This window comes from Gavialis gangeticus, unplaced genomic scaffold (genome assembly GCF_001723915.1).
Source record: "Gavialis gangeticus isolate Ggan-Ray unplaced genomic scaffold, GavGan_comp1, whole genome shotgun sequence".
Lineage (NCBI taxonomy): Eukaryota > Metazoa > Chordata > Crocodylia > Gavialidae > Gavialis > Gavialis gangeticus.
The window spans coordinates 10,018,464-10,038,490 of record NW_017729025.1 but is presented as its reverse complement, the minus strand read 5'-3'; the positions used below and the strand labels follow the sequence as shown (position 1 = coordinate 10,038,490).

At 41.8% G+C, this 20,027-nt stretch overlaps 2 long non-coding RNA genes across 2 annotated transcripts in view; both read right to left on the bottom strand.

Moving 5' to 3' along the window:
* LOC109298342 overlaps positions 1 to 2,992 on the bottom strand; it is a 23,555-nt gene extending 20,563 nt beyond the window's left edge. Inside the window, exons 1-2 of the long non-coding RNA XR_002097592.1 lie at positions 2,948 to 2,992; positions 1,567 to 1,687 (exon numbers count right to left, since the gene is read on the bottom strand). This is a non-coding gene — a long non-coding RNA (uncharacterized LOC109298342). The remainder of the gene's footprint in view (positions 1 to 1,566; positions 1,688 to 2,947) is intronic.
* A 488-nt stretch (positions 2,993 to 3,480) lies between these two features.
* LOC109298343 lies at positions 3,481 to 18,730 on the bottom strand. Its single transcript, XR_002097593.1, has 3 exons — positions 18,616 to 18,730; positions 15,221 to 15,310; positions 3,481 to 3,662 (listed from the first exon to the last, which is right to left on the bottom strand). It is a non-coding gene; the product is annotated as an uncharacterized LOC109298343 (long non-coding RNA).
* Between the last annotated feature and the right edge of the window lie 1,297 nt (positions 18,731 to 20,027).

Genomic DNA, 20,027 nt, shown 5'->3' with positions numbered 1-20,027 from the left:
TAATGAGGGTCCAGATGAAGGTGCTTGAAGCAGAGTACCTTCATTCACTTCTGTCTGTCCCTGCACACAATCAGCCCAGCCTTTACCCTCGTGCTGTATGCAGGAAGGTAGGGGGAGAAGGGAGGGGTGGGAGCTGCAGGCTGGGGTTTGCCCAGCCTGAGCTGGATGTGGTGGGGAGGGGTGGTTTGGAGCCCCCACTGTGGGGGCTCTAATCTAAGGTATCAACACCCTATGTCTTAGCTGGTACTGGCTGGGATAGGTGCTTCTGCTTGCTAAAGGGGTTGTGCTCGCAGGCAGACATGTTGGGAACTCTCCTCCATCTTGTACAGTCCTAGAGGGCTAAGGACCTTGTTGCATGGGACACTTAGCATTTGTTTTATTCAGCTCATAGTAAACATTTCCAAAATTTAGAACATATTTGGAGTGATCATATAGTAATGCTTGCTATAGTTCCCCAAGTCAGGTCTCTGCCTCTGGCAGTGGACAAAGGGAAGCATGGAGAGCTGATCTCTGTACCATCTCTGTTGTTGGATCCTGCCATTACCCCTGGACTGGAGCCAACTGGAGACTCCAGAGCAGTCCCAGGGTTAGGAGAAACAATCAGCTCATTATCAGTCACAGCCATAGGACCATATGGGAGCCAGCTGAGACTCCTGTGTGGTCCCAGGGCCACAACTGTCACTCTTAGCCCCTGGACCACACTGGAACCAGCTGGAGACTCTGGTGTGGTCCCAGGGCTGGTACCAACAATCAGCTGATTGTTGGTCTCATTCCCAGGGCCCCCAGAACCAGTTCCAGGCTCTTGTGAATTCCTGGGGCTGGGACTCAAAATCAGTGGATTGTGGGTCCCAATCCAAACACTGCAATTCATCATATTATCTCTGTGGAGTGATCCAACACTGGCTCACCACAATCTGGAGAGCCTTCTTGTTGGAAAAGGTGTAAGATACAATAAGAACATGCTTAGCACATGCTATCCCGCTTGAACATGTGGACACTTGAGTTTTAAGTGCATTTAACATGTGCTAAGTGTCTCTTGTGACGTGGCCCTTAGCATTATCTACCCTTACATCTGTTTGAATAATAGGAATGTACAGTACTGGATGCTGTGTATGTACATCATATTTACATGCAATACATTCATATTTACAAGGTTAACCAGCAAAGTCTTTTCAAGTGTCAGCAAGGAGCTGAAAACACTGTACAGGGAATGCACTATCCCCTGTGGCTGATTATGAAATAGGACTGATGTTTGCAGCATTTCATCCAGCCTTTTTGGAACTGAAAGAGAGGTCGCCCTTACACAGTGCCTTGAGGAAAGTGATGGCATACACTGAGATAAGTAGAAGGCAATTGTCAAGATCCCATAAGTTCATGGAGTTCTCCTTTTCCCTAACTGGAACATGTATGGTGTGACAGAAACAATAAAATAATTACAAGATCTGGAATCATCCTGTTTGCCCACGTGCGAGAAAACACATGATTTGATCCATTGTAAAAACATACAGTCACAAAGCAGCACATACAAATATACCATTACTACACCCGGGCAAGCAAAATTGTTACCTGTTTCAAATAATTAATTTTCATTTCTAGCTCATCTGCTTCTTTTTCTAGTTTCAATGATTTCTGAGTTAAAACAGCAGTGTGCTTCAGGACCTCTTGTGTTTTTTGCCTCATAGAAACACTCTCATGTTAAGGAATATGTATATTACGTAGAGAATATTAAGCTATTAAATCTATGAAAATATTATATTGAAAATATTTCCATTCATACAGCTTCTGAATTATACCTTTAGCAATACAGAGGGCAAAACACCTGTTGGGTCATTTGATGAGGACTTAAACTCTGGCTTTTATTACACCCTTTGGGTGCGCCTACACATCACTGTATGGCAATGTTGCTACAATGCTGTGCTTTAGTACTTCCTTTTGGAAATACTGAAGCATGATGCAGTAACTGCCCCTACTGTGCCGTGTGCATGGCACATGGTTAGGTTTTGCTGTTATGTTGCTTTAACGGCGTGCTACAATGGGGAAGCGCACTGCCACAGCAACATAGCTGCCTATCAGATGTAGACTCATGTAATCGCTATGTCATGGTAGGGCAATGTGTAGCTGCACCCCTTGATGTTAAATACCTATGGTAGGGAGATTTTGGAAAGGAAACTCAGTGAAGATTGCTTTTCAGATAGCTCCCCATATTCTCTGTGGAGGGATCAAAGTTTGTTTCTTATAGAAAAGGGTGTAAGGCAGGCCGGGAAATTATTTCGTGTGGAGGGCCGCTTACTGAGTTTTGGCAAGCCATTGAGGGCCACATGGCAGGCAGCCGGGGCAGATAAATATTAATTTTCTACATTTTTAGGAATCCTGGGGGCCAGATAGAATGGCCTGGCAGGTGACATCTGGCCTATAGGCCTCATTTTGACCACCCCGATGTAAGATCTAGTCACAAATATGATGAATGAAGGAGAAACTAGGGCCATTTGTATGCAGTTCTGACTTCACCAGAGTTGTGCTAACAGAGTTTCCTTGGTCCCAATGGGCCCAATATAAAAATACTGTTTTCCATGGAATTCCACCCCATCCAATAATAAATCTACTCCCTCATTGCAAACCATAGTAACACATACAGGAAGCTCTGGTGGGTCCATATAGCCCTAATGGATCTCTTGAAGCAATGCTTTATTCTTTTCTTTCCTTATCCCTAATGGAACATTTTGATTAAAATTTCATAAAATGAACCTTGGTGTTCTTCATCCTTCAGGGCTACCTCCCATAAGAAAATCTACCTAAGGTTGTTACTGTTATTAACCCTTGGGGGAAAATTCCCAAAAGAATCTAGAAACATTAATCTTCAATTTACTGACAAGTATGGTTTTGGCTACTGTGAACAAGCCCAGTATATTTTTTCCTCCCCACAAACTGATGACAGTGTCATGGATACATCTGTAAGGCCCAATCAGAAAGTGACTGAAAGGGAGCAGGCTCTGAAAACATAAAGTTGCATTTTAGCTTGTTCATTCATTAATCTCATTTTCTCTGCAATGGCAATGTAAATTAATTGGTTGGAAAAGTGCTTATCTTTACAGAAATGGCAACATATAGTACAGATACACAGAACAGTACCAGCAACAGCAATAGCAGCAATAGTATGAAAAACAAATAGAAACTAGAACAGCAAAAAAATCCATCCCAAATGTGTTATACTCTGACAACCCTTTATGCTGAGCCTAAGACAAAGCTGATTCCAATCCAAGCATGGCTTGCAGAGATAAACAATGTCCTCAGTTGAAATCCTGTTTTTGCCACTGTTATACCCTATTTCCTAAATGAAGAAAATAAGTTATACTAACGAGTCCAAGAGAAAGAAAGAAGAAAAATGAGTTAATGTTTGTGCAGTGCCTTGATTTTGCAATGCAGTATAATTATTTAGATCATACTTTACTGCTATTGATATGGTAATAGTGGTACCTAGCATATCCAAAAGAGCAGCTTCTTTTGATTTAAATAGTTCAGAATGTTTCAAAACTCTATTTTTGATTTCTTCAAGATCCTTTTTTTTCATATAGTATTCTTGTGAAAGAGCTGTTTCTGAATATTTTTCTTGGTGTTGCTTCAAAATGTTGTTATATTGGATGATGTAATCCTGATACATTTTCCTGTTCAACAACAAAGTGCAATAACATTTTGACATTAAATATGCCTTTCAGCAATATACTTTAAATCATTTAGCTTTTCACATAAAATTATCAATCTTTAAAGAGAAAAGTTAATTACTGTTAAAAGAATCAACTCAATTAGATAAGATATTTTGCTAGAGAAAGTCAGATTATTAGTACAACCTTATTTGGCTGTAATTCCCTTTTGAATATTTTCACAGAATGATACACAAAATAAAGTAAGCAGTTGTGAGATGACATTGCTCTCTAAGAGATACAGAGTATATTCCACTGAAATAAAAGTTTGTGCAGTGAGATAGTTTCATAGTTTCTAGGGTCGGAAGGGACCTGAGCAGATCATCGAGTCCGACCCCCTGCCATGGCAGGAAAGAGTACTGGGGTCAAACAACCCCAGCAAGGTGTACATCTAGCCATAATGTGTCTCCTTGTATGGCCAAATTGTCTGATGATGTAAATTGGCAAGGCTGTATTGATTTCAGTGAGCTGTCCCAATGTCCTGCATAACTGCTGTCTAACTGATAGTTCCCCATTTCGTATTTCATGCGATAGGTTCTTCCTACCTAAGCACAGTACTTCACTTGTGTCCTTATTGACCTACACCTTATTTCAGACCATTTCTTCAATTTGTCAAGAGCATTTTGAATTCTAAACCTGTCACAGATTCGTAAAAAATTAGGGTTGGAAGGGACCTCAGGAGATCATCTAGCCCAACCCAGCACTCAAAGCAAAACTATCTCCAGCTAGATCATTCCAGCCCAGGCTTTGTCTAACCAGGTCTTAAAAACCTCTAAGGATGGAGATTTCACCACCGTTCTGGGTAACCTGTTCCAGTGCTTTACTACCCTCACTGAGAGAGTTTTTCCTAGTATCTAACCTAAACTTCCCTTGCTGCAACTTGAGCCCATTGCTCCTTGTTCTGTCATCTGCCACTACTGAGAACAGTCCAACTCCATCCTCATTGAACCCCACTTCACTAGTTGAAGGCTGCTATCAAATCCCCTCTCAGTCTTCTCTTCTCCAGACTAAATAAACCCAGCTCCCTTAACCTTGCCTCATAAGCTGGGGCCCTGGTTTTCTTTGTTAAATTCCAAATTATCTGATAAAAATGCAAATTCTATGATTTTAAACCCCCAAATCTGGGTTTTTTGCAATTAAAATGAAACACCACTATATACTCCTTGATTAACATCATAGTTAGGTTCTTGAAAAATGCGACTTTAAGTGAAACGATGTTAAGTGAATCCAATTTCTCCATAAGAATTAATGTAAATGGGGGAGTTAGGTTCCAGGGAAACTTTTTTCCCCAGTCAAAAGACTTTATGTACCCGGGTCTGCAGCCCCCTTCCCCCAATCCCCCATGCTGCGGCCTCAGGAAGGGCAGCTTCCCACAGCTCCACACACTCCTGGGGGGCAGAGGGGACCCTTGCCCTCCAGATCTGTACATAGGGCAGGTGCAGGCTGTGAGCACAGGCTCCCTTTCTGCTTCCCTGCCCCAGGACCTCTGCAGCCCTGCAGGCACGACCCAGTGTGGCTGGGGACAGTGGGACCACACAGGGATCTCCTCACTGCTGCAAGCTGCCCTCCTCACTGCCCTGGTGATGCGCCCCTTGCACCTACCACTGCTTTGACGGGCACAGTCCCATGCCACTGCCCTCACTGCAGCCCTGCGTGCAGGAGGTGCATCACCGGGGCAGCGTGGGGCAAGCAGCGGCAAGGAGATTCCCGCACAGCTCCTCTGCTCTCTGCCACACCAGGTCATGGGGGAGGGAAGCAGGGTGGCAGGGAACAACAGGCCTGCACCGAGAAGCTGCTCGCCACTGTTCCCTGTCACCCTGCTTCCCTCCCCCGCAACCTGGTGCAACAGGGAGCAGAGCAGCCGTGCGGGGATCTGTTTACCGCTGCTTGTACTGCACTGCCCTGGAGTGTACTTACACAGATTCAAGTGTAAATTTGATACCTGCATCATGTACACCCATTTGATACCTGCATGATGCAGGTATCAAATTTACACCCAATTAGTTACTGTGCAGTAATGCACGTGTAGATGCATTACTGTGCAGTAACCCAGGCAGCCTCCCTGCTGGATCTTCCCAGTCACTAGAGAGCTGGCCTGAGCCCAGCCCCAGGTCTCCTGGCTGGCTGCCTCTCATGGATTCAACTTGAGACTAAAGTTAGTCCCAAGTGTTGGCAGCTGGTTTTGGCTTCAACTTGGGGCTAAATTGAGTCCCAAGTGCTAGCAGCCATGTGGCCGGAGGCTGGAGTTCCACCTGTGGCTACATAGGCACATCTAGGCTGCTCTAACCTGGGACTAAATTTAGTTCCAGGTCATCTGCACATGTAGACGCTGGCATATTCCTGCTTACTTTGCAGTAACTTACTGCACAGCAAATTTAAGCTGGTGTAAATGCATGTTTAGACACGCCCAGTGGGTACTTCAGCCTTTTCCACATCATTTCTCACAAGGTTGCCTTCCCCATTCGGTAAGTAATCCACACTTTCCCTGATCTACCTGCTGGCATACTCATAGAAACTCTTCTTGTTACCCTTTACGATCTCTGCTAGCTGCAACTCAAATTGTGCTTTGGCTTTCCTGACTTCATCCCTGCATGTCTGAACAATACTCATACTCCTCCCTTGTTGTTTGTCCAAGTTTCCACTTCTTGTAAGTTTCCTTTTTGTGTTTATCTCATTGAAGAGTTCCTTGCTAAGCCAAGCTGGTCTTCTGCCATACTTGATAGTCTTCCTGCGCATCAGGATGGTTCACTTCTGTGCCCTCACTAAGGTTTCTTTAAAATACAACCTGGACTCCTTTCCCCCTCAGACTGGCCTCCCGGGGGATCCTGTCCATCAGTTCCCTGAGCAAGTTTAAATCTGCTTTTCTGAAGTCCAGGGTCCTTACTCTGCTGCTCTCCTTCCTTTCTTTTTTCAGGATCCGGAAATCAATCATCTCATAGTCACTGCTGCCCAAGTTACCATCTACTTCAATATTCTCCACCAATTCTTCCATTTGTGAGCACCAGATCAAGAAAAGCATAGCCTCTAGTTGGCTTTCTAACACTAGCACCAGAAAGTTCTCCCCAACACTTTCCAAAAACTTCCTGGATTGCCTGTGTACCGCTCTACTGCCCTCCCAGCAGATGTTAGGGTGACTGAAGTCCCCCTTGAGAACCAGGGCCTGTGATCAGGAAACTTATGCTAGCTGTTTGAAGAAAGCCTTATCCACTTCATCCTCCTAGTCTGGTGGGTGGTCTATAGTGGACACCCACCACAGCATCACCCTTGTTGCTCTCCGCTCTGTCTCTAACCCAGAGACTTTCAAAAGGCCTGTCTCCAGTTTCTTACTGGAGCTCTGAGCAATCATGTAGCTCTTTTACATAAAGTGCAACTCCTCCTCCTTTTCTCCCCTGCCTGTCCTTCCTGAACAGTTTATACCCATCCATGACAGCCCTCCACTCATGTGAGCTCCCACCAGGTCTCTGTTATTCCAATCATGTCACAGTTCTGTATCTGTGTGAGGACTTCAAATTTTTCCTGCTTGTTTCCCAGGCTCCGTGCATTTGCGTATGGACACTTGAGATAACTAGCTGGTTGCCCTAATGTTCAGGAAGAATGAGAAGGCTTCCTGTGTTGCCCCCTCCTGCTTGTCTTTCCTCCAGGTCACCCACTTCCCCACTAACCTCAGGGCTTTGGTCTCCATCTCCCAGCAAACCTAATTTAAAGCCCTCCTCACTAAGTTAGCAAGCCTGTCTGTGACGATGCTCATCCCTCACTTCAACAGGTGGATGTCTTTTCCTAGCAATTCTTCTTCTTAGAACAACATCCAGTGGTCAAAGAAGCCAAAGCCCAGCTGGTGATCCCATCTGCGCAGCCATGCATTGATCTGCAGGATGGATCTGGTCCTGCCCAGGCCCTTCCCCTTGACTGGAAGGATCAAGAAGAATGCCACCTGTGCCCCCATCCCCTTTGCCCTTGCACCCAGAACCATGTGGTCACTTTTGATCTGCTTAGGGTCACCCCTAACAGTATCATTGGTGCCCACATGAATGAACAACATGGGGTAGGGCTGTGCGAAGCTTTGGTCACTGATTTGAAATGATGGAGATTCAGCCCGATTTGGCAGCCAAATCTCCAAATCCAGATCAAATCAGGAGACCCTTTAATCTCTCTGAATCGAACTGGAACCCTCTGAACTGATTCGGAGAGATTTGGAAAGATTTGATGATTTGGCCATAGTCAGAGGGCCGGATGAGTCTTGGTAATTCTTCTGTGACATCTTGGATCTGGGCTCTGGGTAAGCATCAGACCTCCTGAGACAACAGGTCAGGCTGGCAGATAGATGGCTCCATCCCCCACAGAAGACAATCTTTAACCACCTCCACCCATCATTTCCTTTTGGTGACAGTGGTCTCAATCCTCCCAACCTTGGGGAGGCCTGGCCTCTTCCACCAACAGAGTGTGCTCCTCTTTGTCCTCTGTTGCTAGGGCTCCATATCTTTTCTCCAGGCAAATCACTGCAGGTGGGGACAAAGACTTCTGATTGTTGCAGGAGGTCACAAGCTTCCAGATTCTACCTTTCTGAGAGTCCATGTCCTCTTCCTTCTCTAGCACTGTCTTGGCAGTTCTGCCTCTGCAGTCCTAGGGGTCTTCTCCAGCATTGAATCAAACCCTTATGTTGAAGGATGCTTCAAACCCTTGCTACTTCCTCCTGGATCTCTTGCCTACTCCCTGAGGGACACCACCAGGAAGCACCACTCACATTGCAGGCATGCCCCCCACCCCCTGCCCCCACGTGGCTGTCACTCAAAAGAAACTGTAAGGAAACTGTAAGTCACAGTCTCCACAGTACCAATCCAGGACATGGGTGGAAGCCTTGACAGTGGGTGGTCCTGCCTGGACAGACACCTCACAGGTGTAAACAGAGGAAGAGCTGGCAGCGGCAGTAGCTCTGGCATTGTGACTTCCTCCAACCACCTCTCTAGGTCTCTTAAATCTCTCTCTTCCTGCCTCTCTCTCCAACCAGACCTTCCCTAGAAAACTCCCCTGTAAGCTGGCCTGTTTGCTACTCCTTTGTCCTGAAAGGTTAACTGTTCCCTGCTAACCTGCTTCTTCTCACCAAGCTTATAGTGAAGGAAGGTGAGAGTGAGAGTTTCCAGGCAAACTCCCTAGTAGACTTTCCACTCGCTCTGGTCTGTAGTTATACAAGAGGCTTAAGTACTTGTCTAACTTCTGAGGTTTAGGTACTTGTGATAAATATTAGGGCTGTGCGAAGCTTCAGTTGTGGATTTGATTCAGTGGAGATTCAGCTTGATTCGGCAGCCGAATCTCCAAATCCAAATCAAATCGGGAGACCCTTTAATCTCTCTGAATCGAATCAGAACCCTCGGAATTGATTCAGAGAGATTCAGGAAGATTCGATGATTCGGCCATAGACACAGCTTTAAATGTTTTTCTACATACCTTAGAGTACCAGGTGGCTCATGAATGCTGAGATGCTGGGGCGGATGGTCCCCAGCATGCTCAGCAGCGGACCCGGAAGTGGACCAGAAACAGTTCCGGTCCACTTCTGGGTCCGCCAGGGAGTGGGTGGGGGACCCCTCCCCCAGCTCGGCAACTGACGGCTCCTGGGTCGGTGGGGGGCACCCAGGGCCCCCCTGCAGCCAACTGCTGAGCCAGTACTTCTGGTCCACTTCCAGGTTTGCTGCCAAGCACACAGGGGGGCCCCCTGTGCTTCTGTGGGATGCTCCATCTGCCCGACCATGGCAGCTTTCATGAGCCTCACCTGATACCTCGAGGCATGTAGAACAAACATTTAAAGCTGTGTCTATGGACGAATCACTGATTCTCCAAATCAGCATCAAATCTTCAGATTCGGATTCGGCCAAATTGAATTGCGACAGTGATCCAAAACAACTAATTGAATCACTGTCCCCAATTTGGGCCAAATCCAAATTGAATACGTCCCATTTTGCACACCCCTAATAAATACACCTAGGGTAGTTAAGGTAAAAGCTTACTTTAAAGGCTCCTCTTCAAAGAGGAGGGCAGCAAATTGACCTGTGAACTGAATTGCAAACTTCCTTCGAGTGACTTGTAAAGCTCCTTCAGCTTGGTCTCACTTGCAGATTTAATATCTTCTATTCCATTATTCAAGTAATTGAAAATATTAAACAGTACTAGACCTGGGGCAGATACCCTTCAGAATCACACATGCACCCTTTCAATTTGAAAGTGAGCCATGGATAATTAACTACTCTTGGAGTGTGGTTTTTCAACTAGTTGTGTACCCACCTTGTAGTAGTTTCCTCTACATTTTTCACTAGCTTATTTAAGAAAATATAATGTGAAACAGTGTCAAAAGCCTAATCAAAATCAAGATATATATCTATTGTTTCTGTCCTAACCACAAGGCTTCTTACTCTGTCATAGAAGGAAATTAGGTTGGTTTAACATGTTTTGACAAAACCATGTTGGTTGTTACTTATCACCTTATCTTTTAGGTGTTTGCAAATGGATGGTTTCCTCCAGGAACTTCCTGGGAATTAAAGTTAAGACTGATTGGTCTACCATTTCCTGGGTTCTCCTTTTTTTTGTTGCCCTTTGTAAGGTGGACATGATTTTTGCCCTTTTCCAATCTTCTACAAACTCATAGTCCTTCATGATTCACAAAGATAATCACTAAGGGCCATGAATGATGAGTGCCTCTGAAGGCTAGCGGGGGCACAGAGCCTGCCCGCAGGTGGTGGTGGCAGTGGAGGTGTGGCAGCAGCGAGTGGGGAGCTCCCACAGGCAGCTGCAGCGGTGTCGGGGTAAGGGAAGTGGTGAGCGCTGACTAGCGGTCAGTGACCACCCACAGATGCCGCCGGCAGTGTTGGCAGCAAGGGTGGGGGGGGTGGCAAGTGGTGACTGCCCACAGGTGTTGCCAGCAGTGCCGGCGGCACTTCTCTCAGGGGATGCATCACCGATCTCAGGGGGTGCACGTGCACCTGTGTGCACCCCCTATGCATCACCAATGCTGAGGGCACTTTTACATGTGCTCTGGGGGTAAGGAGGTGGCCTTTAATTAGAGTGGCTTTGAGAGCCACTCACCATTTGCCCCCGTCACCATTTTAAAGTGTGAGGACACTAATACATGAGAAGTGGAGGTTGGCTGGAGTGCGGTAATTATCATGTTCCAGCAGATTCAATTAATTGAGCCTGCTCCAGTGCACTGTAATTACAGCACATTGGAGCAGCCCTGAAGCATGTCCACAGGCACCCAAACAGCTGTGTGAGTGCCTTAGCCAGTTCCTTGTGTACTCTAGGGTGACACTGATCAAAACCCAGTTGATTTGGAAACACTGAATTTTTCTGAGTAGTCTATAACATGTCCCTTTCCTGTTCAAGCCTCAATTCTTATTCCCTTGTCACTAATGATTTGCTCTAAAAAAAAAAATTCACTCCAAAGTCCTAAAACAAGAATCTGATGTACCAATGCTTTAAAGGTTTTCTTCTGGTAAATGCTGAGTACTCTGGATCTTATTCAGACAATCCCTAAAAGTATGAGTTAGTTCCATTAACACAATGGGACACAATGCTTCTAGTTAACCAAACATTTATTTACATAGCTGGAGAAGAACCAGAGTGCTCAGAACCTAGCAGGAATAATCACCAAATCAATCTTATGCTGATATAATTCTATTAAAATAATCTATCTGAGTGTATATCCCCAAAATGATACTACTTATTTTATTAATTAAAAGGCCAAATTAAATAAATATTCATTACATTTCCTAAATTTAAACCACCAATGCTAGGAAATACTTTTGTAGACATTATTTCAATCGACACAATAGAGGAAATATGTCATTTGAAGCAATTAAGGGGAAAAAAACTCTTCAAATTGATCAATATTGCCTTTGAAAAACAGACCGAAGAAAAGCAGTTTGCACAGAAAAGTAATCATGAAGTGTTAAATCAATAAAAGTAAACATGTTACAAAAGACTTGTCTTTGGACTGTTTCCTCATTGATGCAAATTATTTATAGGATAGCTTGCTGATGCCAAATTGTATTTTCAGCCTTCTCGGTGCACATATAGACTATTGCCAATAATTCTGCTGAGCACAAACCTAGCCCCACTAACAATTTCCACTTTGAAAGTAGTATCTTTTTAGGCAGTTGAATAATAAAAAAATGCAAACATTTTTCAGGCTAGGAACTAATTGTACTTAATACAAGGAGAGGGTCCAGTTGAAGTTTATATTCAGAAAAACAAAGGTGGGAACAGAAGTAACTTTGAAAATGTTTCCAAGAGTAAGAGGTTTCCAAACATTTCAGCACGGACATACACACACAGGCCCTGTTGCATCTCCCTAGCTATAAAACTACACAATTGCCATGGCTGCATATCTTGGCTCTTATGAGCCAGCTCCAGAAGGAGAGGTGGAGAGGGGAACCAGATAAACAAACCTGTAGCTTGGTGATTAGAATACTCTGTTAAATGGTCAGAGAAAAGTAGATTCAAATTCTCTTTGGGCAAGAGGTACCTAGAACCAAGATTTCCCACTTTCTATATGAATAGTCTGACCACCAGGCTACTAAGCTAAACAATAGAAGTCTCCTCCACCTCCAGCATCTAACACCCACTAATCACAGGTTTCTTTCTGGCTACAGTTTCAGACCTTATGCATGTATAGATGTATGTGTATACAGAGTACAGCCTAATTCTCATGTGCAGTATCTTGTGTGTACACACTGCGTATGGAACAGCAGCACAAACTGCATAAGTGCCAAAATAGCAGTTATGTGATTAGGTGAGTGCCATTTGGGTAAATAAGGTGAACAGGATTATGCCCTTCATTTGGGAGGGCTTTCAGAGTAGGTCTCAGAAGAATACACACAGCACTATGCTAATAGAGCTACACTCACTGTGCTACCATTCTGGAAGTACCGCATATTAGCATAACACTGTCTAAAACAATCGGAATGTTAGGGAAGGGCAGAGAAGGGGGTTCATTAACACCTGATCCCCAAATCCTTCCCCTCTATCTGTTTTTGAACAAGACCAGGATCAAGATTTATCATGAATTGTGTAAAATACACAATAATATTTTTCAGTTGTAAAGTACATTTCACCTCTAACTGCTATATAAATTAGGTAACAACACCATACCACTTGAAATGCAGCTATCTGCATTGATGTAAGGCAACATCAAGGCAGCATATGGCAATAGGAGAGAAGGGTTATTATTTTTTTTTGCAAGAATACTAGGATAAACCACTGCTCCTACTAAAAGGGCCAAAGATTCTTGATCATCAAATCTGGAAAAGCAAAACCTCAGTTTTAAATTAAGGTCACACCAGAAATACCAACATCTTTAAATTGTCTGGGACTCAACTTCTTTTTGCTTGGAAAAAATATTTCATGTCTTTAATTAAGTTTCAAACCTGTGAATCCAGCGAACCTCATATAAAACTCAGTTCCTAAGAGGAGATCATTAAGTCTGGTACACAGATGGTCTTGAATTTAAATTGGAAACAGATTCAGAATTAACTGAATGTCAAAACACTCCACACCAGATTTGCAGAATGTTGTTTAGAAAACATTACCCTTAGTCAATGCAAACAATGCCACTAAGTATAGCAGAAACTGCAACTGAGCAACAGAAGATTTGCCACCATGCAAATAATGATTCCCTACAAATTATTTTTCAAAATATATATTAATCAAATAAAAAGAAAGTGGTTGGATGACTGTGGATGCTAGACTGCAAACTGTTGAAAATAATGGCAGGACACTGAATTATCTTTGTCTCTTTCAAAGATGAGATTTCCCCCATACCACCAGCCAAATGAATCTATGTATGAAAAGATATCCCTGGTAGTCTTGGGGAACTGACATAGTTTTTAATAATCCTTATCAATAATCCAAATCTCAGGCTCACTTATTTAAAGGTTTACTATTTTGAACACAATAGTGCTTCCATCGAAGTCAACAGCAAAAATTCTCATTCCATTTCTATGGGAATAGCATTAGGCATGTAGAATACCTTACTATTAAATCAAAACAATTCCTTTTTCCTACTTCATATCACTCACTTTCACACTGTTTTTTCAGTTGCCAAGTTATTTCTATTCCATTATTACTTGAGGCACTACCTTAAAAATATGTAACATTTTCAGAACCTTCACATTATATGCCTAATTAAATACAAAGCAATCTATCTTTTAAAAAAATGTTCTCCATGTATAGCAATATCTGCTGAATGCCCCCAACAGCCAAGCTAAAAGGGGCATTCAGCACATTACATTTACATGTTGTCATTTTATTTTTAATGTATGATTTTCATACTTAGAATTAGCTGAATACCCTCCTTGCTGCTTTGAAGCAATCAGCACAGGATTCACTGTAAATGCACTATAGTTTACAAAACATTCAAAGACCACTTTTAGAAAAAAATTAAATTTATTATTTTATGATTTATGTTTTTCATTCTTATAATTTGTCTCAGACAAATAAATTAAATCAAATCCATTTTTATTGGAATGGGAACTACTCAGCAAAAGAAGCAATTTAAAAGTAATGCTTCTCTGGTTTGTCAGTTTACATTAGTGAAAGCCAGAATGTCTTAATCATATACTCACAGAAAGCAAAGTTGGCCTTGTTTTTTCACCAAATACATAGTTCCGAACAGTAACAAGACAGATAAGCTACTAGCTGAGTTAATTAAAGGCTATCAGGCTCATCATGTTATTTCTGCAATTGTAGATTGTTGGCAAAGAAGCATATATACAGCAAGATGTGAACTGAAGCCAAATTTTTCAAGTACCTAAACTCTGGTTTGCAATTCAGTATTTAGGCACTAGAATAAATCTGACCTATTTTTTCTCAGGTGCTAATCAACCTCTGCTCCCACTGAAACATACATTTCAAAAACACAAAACTAAAGGCTTTCCAAAAAGATTATTTTGAACTTGACTACTTCTCTGAAGTTACTCTACTCCTGTGTATTGAGAGACGTTATAGTGATGACACACAAATCAAGGAAGTTGTGAGATGGAACATTTTATACATAATTTTTTTATTAGTGGTTGCAAGCTTTTGCCATATATTCTTGCTAAAGTGGAACAAGTATTCATCTTTGTTTCAAGGAGGATTTTTTATTTTCCAAAATTGTAGGCTGAAGAGCAAGGCTTTCAGAAATTCTAATAGGTATGTAGGTAACAATGAATTCAAAGTAATTTCTAAGTAATTTCATTTTACCCTATTTCTTTCTGCTGCACTGCATCAGTAGGAAAGTTGCATAATCATAGGGATAAAATGCAACCCAAATGAGCATAATCTTGAAAATTCTGAATATGCAAGTATCCCTCTCTATTAAATATTCGTTCAATCATTAAGATACTTATTCTCCTGAAAAGGAAGTCAAAATTCTCAGTTAAAAATGTAGTTCCCTACTGTGCATTTTTTAGATTTTTACAGTAAACATCAGCACATGTATTAAGTATTGTTACTTGCAACAGTTAATGTGAAACTAAATCTCAGATTTTCACACTTACCGGTCATTTTCTGTAGTTTCTTGGTAGATTTTGAGTTGGTTCTTTAAATACTCTTCATGCTTGCTAAGAGCGACATAGGTTGGTTTCCAGCTATGGCACAAGTAAAAAAAAGTTAATTTATTATTAAAAAGAACATTTAAAATGACCATATCAAAATGCATAATAAAGTAAAAATCTTTAATAGTGCTAACTCAAATAAATTCTTTTTCTATTTTTAAAGTTATGCCTGCATATATTGAAAACAGAAAAGGTTTTCATATACAGATAGCTCCCAAGCCTTTTCAAATTGAAAAGCTATGGCTTTAATTGGCTTTGCCAGTTATTGCTGGATAGTAAATACCAGTTTTAAAGAAAACATAGGGCTAACTTCACTAGGAAGACTTAGGCACTTAAAGTTACGATAATCAAGTCCAACATAGACATCAGTGGGTCTCAATCTTTTTATACTCAAGGCACCCCTCAGAAATTGCCAACAATTCATTTTCACCTTTTTTTTTTACTACTGTACAGAAAAACAGTAGAGCAATGCTTCTGTTGCAAAGAACACAGAAATACTACAACAGGTCAGAATGGTTTTAATGCTATGGATTCCTATTTGAAATCTCTGGGTTTATCTTCTTACTCATGTTTGCACATCTAACAGTGCTAACATTGTGTTGCACCCCTGAAAGGATTTCAAGCCACCCCAGGGTGCCATGATACTCTGGTTGAGAATCAATTTTGATTTATATCAATTTTGAAAAACCCTGCTTAAATCTGCTGAAACTTCCCTCTAGCTTAGACTTAGATATCTAAATGCCTGTCAAAGTCGGTCCCAACCTAAAGCACACCTCTCATCATTTCTTATTCACACTCTGATCAGTAAGCTGGTTTTTATGAACCCCACTGCTAGGAATTACATTGCATATATGTATATAGGGTTTTCCAATCCTAAATCTTGGTTGTGAATTCCACTAGGTGGCAGAATGCCTGAAACTGAAAGCATTAATAAGTCTCCCCATCAACTAATCACTTTCCTTTGTCAATGTTTATTCTTTTTAGGACCATCATTCTAAATTTTCCTTTTATTTTAACTATATCAGGCCCTGGGGGCAAGATCTGGAAAGACACCTTTGCACTGCCTGCTTAGGTACCCAACCCCTATGCATCACAAAACCTGACTCTAAGAGGGTGGACCAAAGAAAAGGAATTAGGTAGTTAGCCATGTTATTCTGAAATTAGGCAGAAGGCAGGTCTGAGCAGCACCCTACAGTAAGTCATTCAGAGATGCATGAGCTTTCATAGGTTACAACGTAATTTCTTCTACAAGTATCTGATCAAGTAGGCTGTAGCCTTTGATACAGCCCCTGGCGGACATTAATATAATCGTGCAATTGGGATCTGAGGAATGTTATGCCCAGTCCCCAAAATCATGTGATTTACCATGCCAGACACGCATGGCAGGACGCATGATTTTTTAGATTGGGCATAAAATTCCACAGATCCCAATTACGCAACTGCTCGCACTCAGGGAGCCTGGCATTGGGACTCCAGGGCTGCCCCTGCCCAATCCCAAAAATCACCTGATCATCTGGATTGGGCTGGGGTCAGCCTTGGTGTCCATGACACAGCTGCTCCATGGCCAACCCCTGAGATCAAGCTGTTCTCTGCCCAGTTCTGGAGACTAGCCCTAGGGGGACTGTGTGGCCCGGATCCAGAGTGTGCCCCCTGCCCGATCCCAACAGCAGGAGTCCCTTTACACTGGCACTTTTAAACATCTTGCCTTGCAGCTCACATTCAGGGTTCAGGGCAAGGCTGGACATGAACCAGGTCACAAGGAGCCCAGTGGCTCCCCATGTCTTAGCACTTCCTAGAGCTTTGTCCTGCAGCTCACATGCAAGATTTAACATGATGTACATTCATATTAAAACATCATGGCAACCAGCCACAGTTGTAATACATCTTTGTCATTGATTTGCCATATTAAGCATAAATTTGTTGAACGTGTGACATGTTACAATTTATTGGGCAGGCGACGCATTACTCATGTAATAAATGTAGCATCTAAGATCCTAAGATACCACCCTGCACTGCCTTCAAAGAAATAGAGTTAGGTTTGTAGGCTCCCTGTACAGTTAGTGAGGAGGAAATTAGGCAGCCAGCTGGTAAGACGTATAAGAAGCAAGAGACAGCCTGACTTTATGTTAGTGGCTGGGGCACTCAGTTGGAAGAGGGAAGATTTTGGTTCTGGTCCCTGCTCCCAGGCCTATTCATGCATTTTACATTATACAATCATTGGATAAAATAAAAATAATTCTGGGAGTATGGACCAGAACTCAAATCTCCCCACTCCCAGCTGTGCCCTAACTATGAGGCTTTGTAAGTTAATTATTCCAATATTAACTAATTTGGAGAACTCCAAAGAGCTTACTCAGGAGATCCCTCTTAAGTGTCAAACAATGGAAAAATTCTGCTTACAATTACCATAGTATAAATTTATAATAGCAACTTTAAAGTCACTAAGGTAAATGACACCAAAATTTCATGGCATAAGTATTTGTGTATCTGCCTGTATTACTCATTCATAGCACAGCTTAAAAGACAATACATATAAGAAAAATAGTGAAATAAGAAGGAACTATAGGCAAAAAACCTTGGCTCAAATAGAGAGGAAAATGTGTTAATATTTAACAAATGTATATGTACACACACACGTGCACGCGCACACACACTGGAGCCTTATTGTTCTCAATAATATTTATTACTCAGTACAGACAGTGTTCTCAGTACTACTTAGGACAGGTTTACAATGAAAAACAAAACACTTTGAAAGCTAAATCACTTAATTCTGTAAACATTTGATTAGTATTGAAGATGGGGGAGGTTAACCAAATCTTAGGCTACAAAACTATTCTTCCCATGTAAAAATGTCTTTCACACAAAATGACTGCTATTTAACAGAGAAAACTGATATTGAGATCCCCATAAGTATATCTGAACTCTTCTCTTCTAAAATTTACATATGGCCTAGATTAAGGTAAAATTAAGAAAATCACGTGCGTGTTGCCTGACTGAATAAATTGGCATGCTGCAAAAAAGGAATCTGCAATTTCTCCAGATGATTTCTGATTCAAATGTATTTTGTAGGTACATACGTGACAGATAAACACAGAAACAAGTACTACAGGAGAGTTTAATTTTACCACTGCCAGAATAATGAATCAATGATATTTTACAGATTCAGAATCAATTTAGAAAAACACCAGGGAACAGGGGAAAAAAAAACCTTTCAATACTTCTCTCTGCTCTCACATATGATTTTTAAGTTGCTGTTTGAGAACTTTTCTTGTTACATTACAATAATCTGTCATTTCAAAATGCAGTGTGTATCAAACTTCAGCTTGTATCATACTTACGCATTACAGTTCTCCTTATAATTTTTTCTGTGCTTGTGCAAATGAACAACTGCATCATTACTTTTATTTATATTTTCATGTAATCTAGAAATTTCTTTTTTCTTTTCCGTAATATTCGCAGTATATACTGAAACAAAATAAATGTTTATTAACCATTTGTTATTCATCCAGATGCAAAATGATACATATAATATTGGGTGGGAGGTCTGGCCAAATTAATGAAATATCTCTATTTTGTACTATCAGACTTCAGCAAATACAATACAATATTTGAATCTGGCAACTTCAAAATTTCTACCATTTGTAGAACATGTTTTAATGTTATTATTAGCTCTTTCGGATGACAGTTGTTTTATTCTGCATTTGCACAATTAGCAAAAGGAGGATCAAATCCTTAATGTGATATCTTGGCGCAACTGTAATATAAATGACTTCCTAACATTTTCTAGTTATACAAACTGAAACCAAATTTAAAGAGACCCCATCAACCAGAAATTGGGCTTTTTTCTTTAAAAAATAAGTTAAAAGTCATTTATACTCTATAGCTGCTGCTGAATCCCTATATCAATATTTGTGGTTTCACATTCACCCTTCTCTTAAAATGATTTTTTCTCCTTTGTTATGTGAAAGATGCAGACAAACAGGAAAAACTGATTCGCTGATCGCGTAAGAGAAACAGTAAAACTGACAATTTCCAAATACAAAAAGTGCACAAAGGAAACAAAAACAGAGAAAAACAAAGTATTTCCAGTCCCACTTAAAGCTAACTTTAACTTTTGACAGCTAATAAAAATGTTAAGAAAAGTCTAATATTAAGCTGAGCTCCGTATTGGTCACATCATTCAAAATTTTATAATATTACAAAACCTATCTAAAGCGATGAGCCAGAGAGCTAGATACTCAGTAAATCAGATTCTCTGCTGCAGTAGAGTTGTGTTGATTTACACCAGGGGTGTCAAAGATACAGCCTGTGGGCTGATTCTGGCCTTCAGAGTCCCATTGGCTGGCCCCCAGTGCTAGCCTTGGATACCAGTTGACCTATGTGTGGCATGTCCTGGCCTGGCCCCATAGGCAGAACCTAGGACATGCACTGTATGCGGCACCCACCCCAACCAGTCCAGAACATGCACTGTTCATGGTGTGTGCTCCAACTGGTCTGGGCCCTGTGCTGCTTGTGATGCCTGTGGGCACCATGTGCAGCGCAGGTCCTGAACTGGCTGGAGTAGATGCTGCATGCAGCACAGTCCTAGGCCAGCTGGAAGGGAGCACCGCATGTGGTGCAGATCCTAGAATATGCATTGCATATGGTGCAGTCTAGCTGGAGCAAAGCACGTCACGTCTCATACACAGTGACTGCTCTGGCTGGTGTGGGACCCGCACTACACATAGTGCTCACCCCAGCTGAATTGAGC